Consider the following 7420-nt stretch of genomic DNA (forward strand, 5'->3'; position numbering starts at 1 on the left):
CATTGCCAGACGCACTGTCTGCCAAAAAGTCTCTCTTTTTTTTTTTAAATGTGAAGAACCAAAGCTTTCCACAGAGTTACTATCCAGCTAGATGACCTTCCCCTCCATCACGGCCAAAGACAGACCATTTCTTTCCTATTGGCAATTATACCCTTCCTGAGCATGTTTTTTACCTGAAACACAGGTAGAAAGACAGCATTTAGACAGTTTCAAATATAATGATTCCAAGTTGAACTGTACCATTTCTGTCCTTTTTGAAGCTGTCCTGCGCTCGCTCTATTCCTCTTCTTTACCGGGAAGTGCATCCTTTCAGCCAGTCTTTGGGTGGTAGGAAGCAGCAGCCCTACTAGTAGAGCTGCGTTTCAAATTAAATCTAAATTTCTGCTGTTGATGAGAAAAGACAGCCTGGAGAGGTAGCTATTCCTGCAGTGGGACCATTCTCCCCCTGGGCTAGTGGTTGAAGGCCTTGGTTCAGTCTATGCTCTAACACTGCTTTACCAGGAGCGAGTCAGGTCTCTTCCCAATGCTTCATTCTCCCGATCCGTAAAACAAAGATATACAAGTAACACATAACACTTTGAGATTTAAAAATGAAAGTGGTATTAAAGAGATATTATTATTTATTACTATAAACACTGTGACATCTCATTTCTCACCTGCGATGTGTTAGGCATTACCTCACATGAAACTCATACCTGCATCTACCAAATCTGATTGTGTGCCATCCAAGTTGTGCTTTAGGCAAGAAAAGGTGCCTCCTTATCTTAGAGCTGCCTCGAATTTGTGTAACAAGTGTCAACAGTTCTTCTAGCTATCTCTCTTGTTCTCAATGCATGCCTTATCTTAAGAAGGTCTTGTTTCATATTGTATTTTCCAAATCCAGGGAATTCAGTGCAAGCTTATGTCTATCTTCATTATTTAATTGAAACATAGTCAATCCAGTTACTAATTCATCTCAGTAGAATAAATGCCATTCAAAGGAATTTGACATGGAAGAATCTAGCACATTATTGAACCCAAGTCCAGAAGAACCCAGTAAAAAGAAAGACCTTGAATATTTTCAGCTGCAAAAGAAACAAAGGGCAAAATGATGCAAAAGATGGTGACGGAATTAACTGAAATATGTTTATTGTGTTCTTGCATTCCAGGTGTGAGAGGAAATAAAATGCACTCCTTGCCTGAACTTTGGAATATACTTGTAGAATAGACTCAAAGAAGAGCCAGTAGACCAAGCAGCATTTTCATTTGAATATAAGCTTAAAACCAAGGCTTTTTCTGCACTTTCATTAATGAGCAACATAACAACTGCTGCATTCACCTGCAGCTTCTGTAAGATTGGAAAAACAGAGCCTTGTGTTTTGGGTTTTTTTGTGAATAAACCCAAACTCTCCTTCCTGGTGACAGTGAAGCCAGAAAAAATGTCCCATGAGAAAGAAAGAGTGAGATGGAGAGCCTACCAGAATCTGTGGTGACTATAACACTGCTACAAAACTCCTCAAAGTTTTGAACCTTCCTGCTTTTACCAGGGCTGGAAACATCAGTTCCAAGCTCAAGGAACACTAGACAACAGCAGTTTTCATTAATTTTTCACCAAAGATCCTGCTTGCACTCTCACATCACCCAGAGACCAGCCTTTCCAGAGTTTTTTCCTGCAGGTTGCTTCTTTTACAGAACAGGACCAAGAAATCCTGAATAATAAAGATGAGAAAAAGAAGTCACAAGTCATCAAGTCTAATGAAGACTTAGTTGTGCTTTGGACAGAGGCTTGGCTGGTTTTAACTGACTTCACTCATTCTCGCTATATTGTCCATATTGATTGAGCATTTCCAATATACTGCCTGGATTTTAGTACTTCTTTAGTCCATCTGCCCATTGGTAGAAAAAATCACTGTGAGAAGAGAGGGAAGAGTTTCCACTATCACTTGGGGAATATGCTCAAAGATCTAAATTTCCCAGTAGGTAAATCATTGCCCTTTTGACAAATTAAAAATAAACAGGCAGTGCTATGTAAGTGTCACAGAGTCAATGCAGTCGCCTTGGAGGCATGATGGGCAAAATGAGACCTCAGCTCCCAGGAACCTCGAGTGAAATATTAGCTTTGCTGCACGTCTGTGAAGAGCCAAGCATACCATCCTTTATAGACTGAGAAACACGGGCAGAACTAGGAATCACAAGATGAAGTGTACTAACATTGCCCTCTATCAGAAGTTTGAGGTAAAGATAAAACCATTACATGACTTAGGAGTTTAGGCAGAATTTTTTGTTGCAGTTGATATAAGAAACATAGAAACCCATGTAAACCATAAACACATACATATTTTTTTTTATGCAAGGACGTGATGAGCCGTTCAGTGGAAGTGCTGCAGGAATCAGCTGTACAGCTCAGGGCTCCTGTGCCTTCCGAGCTCTCACACCAGCTCTCTCTTTCCAAGTGCTGGCACATTTACAGCCACTGAATAGACCAGGTTAAAGAACTGATTCAACTGAAAAATAGGGGAACAGGTGGAAAAAAGGTTATTTTTCAGCCACGAGTCCACTATGTAGCCACAGACTGCTTGTGGTGGCGCAGCACTGGGCAGAAGGGGAGGTAACACAGGGCAGGGACCAGCAGGCAAGGACACAGGAGTGAGACAATGACTTTGTAAGCTGGCACTGATGTCACATAGTTACTTATCAAACTACGCTTTAAAACCTTTTCTAATATAAGGCTGTGATGGGGAAAATATTTGGCCAGGATTATAAGCAAAGTACTTGAATGGGAGGAATGACAAGGGGTAATGGCTTTAAAGTGAAAGAGGGTAGATTTTGATGAAATCTAAGGAAGAAATTCTTCACTATGAAGGTGGTGAGGCACTGGAACAGGTTGCTCAGAGAAGCTGTGGATGTCCCATCCCTTGAGGTGTTCAAGGCCAGGTTGGATGAGGCTTTGAGCAACCTGATGTAGCGGAAGGTGTCCCTGCCCATTGCAGGAGGGTTGGAACGAGATGATCTTGAAGGTCCCTTCCAACTCAAACCATTCTATAATTCTATGAAACTGAGAATTTAAGATAATACAGTAAGTTATTAAAATTGTTTTTTTAAAAATACTTTTTAAAGGAAAAAATCTCTTAGATGGTTATCTAGGAGTGAGACAGGGATTTTGTTTTTCCTGTCAAAACCACTGCGGTGGTAGCCCATATTATATCTATTCCAGTCAGCAACTTTTGTGTTCAAAGGTGCCATCTACTAGCGATGTCCTGCATAGCTAAATGATTGTTTGCAGAGTTGGGTGCAAAGTTGTAACTTTATTGGTTAATACTTTATTGTCACTCATATCTTCACAATATTTCATAAAACGTAAGTTGCCAATCCATTATTGCTATTACTGCTGTGATTATGTACGGCTTCCATTTTTCAGAATATACAGACATATTATTCATCTAAATACTATTGTATGACACCAAAAGCACCTCAACAGAATTTTAATTCAGTGAAGATTCACAGCGGCGTTCAGGCTTTTAACTCCAGTGAAGTGACACGTGGCATCACTGGTGTCCAGAGAGCTTATTCCTGGCTGCTCCCACAGCTCCCAAAGCATCCAACTCTCCTGCTGACAGACCTCTCCCTGGGTGCTGCTGGACAAATTTGTAGCTGCCTGGAACACAGCACTCCCTGCAAGTTCTGCTGGCGTAGCCAGGCCAGCCGAGTTCAGACATAGATGCAGGTGTGGCGGCCAAAGAGCACGTTGCCTGACGATGTTATCTGAGAGTGTGACTAACACAGAGCCTGATGCAGCAGCGTGCGGATGGAAGTGCCGCACAGCTACGGGGCTGAATGTGTCCCTGGGCATTGCTGACCATATAGAGCTACAGCCTTCCCAGTCCCTTCTGACCAACCCAAGTCTGGAGCTAGCATGGCACAAGAAGCCCCCATCAGCTGATCTCTACAACAGAGCTCTAAATCAAAGGCTCTAAAACACAGACTCATGACAGCACCGAGCTTCCTGATGCTCCCTTCTGTAAATTCCCAAATATCTCGTCTCCAAGTCCTGCATCAGTAGGGCACTCAAGGACTCTCTGCCCTGCACTGAACAGGCGAGGCAGGGATCACTGCTGTTCGGGTGGAGCACACACTCAGGATTGCAAATGCTCTACACAGCTTCCCTCTGCTTGATTTGGAACAAAGCTTTGGATGTGGACTTCAAGTCCATCAGAGTACGACCTGCCCCAAAGCTTTTTAGGCATGCTGGTTTAAGTCTTTCTGCACCTGTCCTGATGCTGCCCACAGCGTATAGAATAATTAAATGCCCATATGCATAAATACATATAAACGGGGACTTCAATTGGGGTAATTCAGGAATTTTTAAATTTTTGGAAAACTCAAATTGATTATCTTACTCAAGTCCTTGATCTGAAGCCGAAAGCCACGGAGGCAGTTTAAAACACAGAAGCAGCTAGGGAAGAGACATTCTGCGTCCTTCACAAAGCTTGGCTGAAGAAAATACACTATTTCTGCTCCGGTTTGCAAACATCTTTTTTCAAAGACTTAAACTTCAATCTTAAGGCTTGTGTCTCCCAGGCAATATCAAGAAAGATTAAAATGCAATGTGTTTTGATAGGTATCTTTTACTAAAATGTTTTCAAAAAGCCACCTCCAGGAAAAATAAAAGTAAATAACAAAGTAATACACATTTATTTTCTCTCCACTTTCTTTGAATAACTTTGGGAAAACGATATTTTTTCTCTCATTCTCCTATCACTCAAACCTATGGAGGCCGGAGGCTCGGTCTTATACAGCAGTTTCCCTGTGTTACACAGAACATCATGATCTTACTCCATTGTATTTCTTACTTTTCAGATATTTGAATCCTGTGCAGCTTGATACAGGGTTATACATATAGCAATATTATTCTTTTCTATCTTTTGATCTACAGATATTCTCAAGTTTTAGAAAATATAGCTTTCCATTTTTAGGCCTTTACCCCTGCAAATTGTATAGAATCTTTATTTTAGGATCTTTATCACCAGAATAAAAAAAAAAATAATTCCCAACTGACACATTAATAAAAACTACGAGTAAAATTCTGATCTTATTAAAATCGATTATAATATTCTCATTGTCTTCAGGAATTCGGTTTGTCAGCTTTTGTTTGTATAATATCTGAGGAACACGGCCTCACGGAACACCAGCAAGTGAGGGAAATCTATACCATCTATCTCTGTCAATCTCTACCATCTATCTCTGTCAATCTCTGTTGTATATGTCATCTACATACCAAAGAAGAACACGTAGCTCTGCGGAGATTATTGCAGAAAAGTTGGTTACACATCAAAACGAATAAATAGAAAGAAAATGGGTGGATAATCAGAATTCAAAGAAAATCTGTATTTCCCTCAGAAATGCTTGGAGATTTTGAGAGTCACTACACTAGAATGAAAAGCAAAAATCCTTTCACCATGTTTTGGAAACACCCGCCACCGTGAAGGAACATGGAATGGAAACCTCAGCTCACAAACGAGAGGGTTTCACAGGACAGAGTCCTTGGACGGCTTCTGCCAGCAGCCCGCATGAGCATTTTGGCTGAGGCTCCCACACAGCAGGCGTGGATTCCCCAGCTAGGGACACCCCATTGCTGCCTGGTGCGGCACACGTGCTCTGTGTCATGTAAGCCCTGTGGGACTCTTCTAGCCCTGGGTACTGTTACTTTCATCACCAGGATTTTCGAATGGCAGTAGCTACTTTCATAAACCATCTCGCATGTTCTCGTTTTCACTCAACAAATCTAAAAGAGCAACCACGTTCCACAGCTGGTAAAAGATCAGGCCTAAGGACAACCCTCTGCTGTCTCTTGCCTAACTCCTAGGTGAGCTTCCTCAATTCTAAGTAGTGTTACCTGCAAATTATCTCTATGCACGCTCAAGTCAGTCTGCGTTTAGCCTGTGCATAAAAGTTTTCCTGAACAAAGGTAAGTCAAAGCTGAACATAGGCCTAAGTGGAGAGATGATTTAAGGTCTTTTTTGACATTTTGGTCATTTGGTTGTGGGATGAGACTTGCATGCAATGATTTAAAGAGATAACTATTTTTCAAAAAATACAACAGAAAACAATAGGTCAAAAAGACCCATTACAGATCCCCGTTCCCCCCGCAACGAAAGTTCAACAAATCAATTTCTCAAGCCATAAAAAAAAAAGTGCGTACTCTTTCTTTCAGGCTTCTGAGTATTCATAAAAATATCCCTATCAGGCCAGATGGGACAATGTTACAGGCAAGCACATCTATAAAAATATTACTGAACATATCTGTTTAATCTACCATATACCCACTCATTCCGTAGCAGCTCTGGTTTTAAATGTTATTCTTTACAGTATTCTCCTTGACACCGTTTATAATTACTGCACACCTGGCTCGGGTTTCTCACTGACAGCTCACTGAAAGGCCATGCTGCAGCTCACTGCTCCTGTATGCTTATTCTGAGGGTGCTGATATCCTGACTATTTAATTGTGTTAATTCGTTTTTCCTGTTTTGCTTTCCAGTGAAAAGTTACAGATTGCCTACTGGCCTGCTTTCTACCTCCTTAATCTTAATTAACCAAATGGCAAATATTGTAATAAAACCAACAACGTTAGGCCGTGGACTTTAAGTAGCAGATCATAGGTCCTTCTTCTCAGAATCCCCTCCTGCGGTTTTACAAGCATGTTGTCATCATGCAGGTCAGAAATGCTTGCTATTCGTCTGTTAAGTACTTATTTTACAGTATCATTAACTAACTACGCAGTTTATTTATAGAGGCTAATGCCAAGCTTCCGTCTGATAGCTTGGAGCTACGGATCACTCAAAAAAAATCTTATCTTGTTCCAAAAATAACAGAGATAATGACTTGCATTTGCTAGTTAGTGTTGGCATATGGCATATATTGCCACATTTTGAGGAAACGGCTTGCAATAATAAAGAGAAAACATATCTATTGTGAAGTTTTATAATTATTTCCACTGAAGACTGAATGTTAATAATTCAGCCATCAAGAAATGATTCTTGGTGGAATTTGTAATGCAGGCATTTAACAATGTTTGCCCATTTCTAATGTGGGTTTTTGTTTTACTGAGTTATTTTAAAGTATGCTTTTTTATACCGATACTAGAAATTTTAGTTTCTTTAACTAAATTGTACCAGTTGGAGCATGCCGAGAGCGTACAGCTAGGGGCAGTTCAGTAATGGGAGCATTTTTAGAGGCCTCTGGGAGTCGAAGAACAACGTAAACGGCCAAAGGAAGACTGACTTGCCACATTAAGAGGTGTTCAACAACATTTGTACTTTGAACCTGACTAAGCAGAGTTTGGAGCTACTAGATCTCTAAACACTTAAGAAACCCACTGGACTAGAGGAGTTGCTCCCAGAGACATGCAGCCACATCCTTTGCTGGGCTGGGACTATATCAAGTT

This window comes from Tauraco erythrolophus, chromosome 3 (assembly GCF_009769465.1).
Source record: "Tauraco erythrolophus isolate bTauEry1 chromosome 3, bTauEry1.pri, whole genome shotgun sequence".
Lineage (NCBI taxonomy): Eukaryota > Metazoa > Chordata > Aves > Musophagiformes > Musophagidae > Tauraco > Tauraco erythrolophus.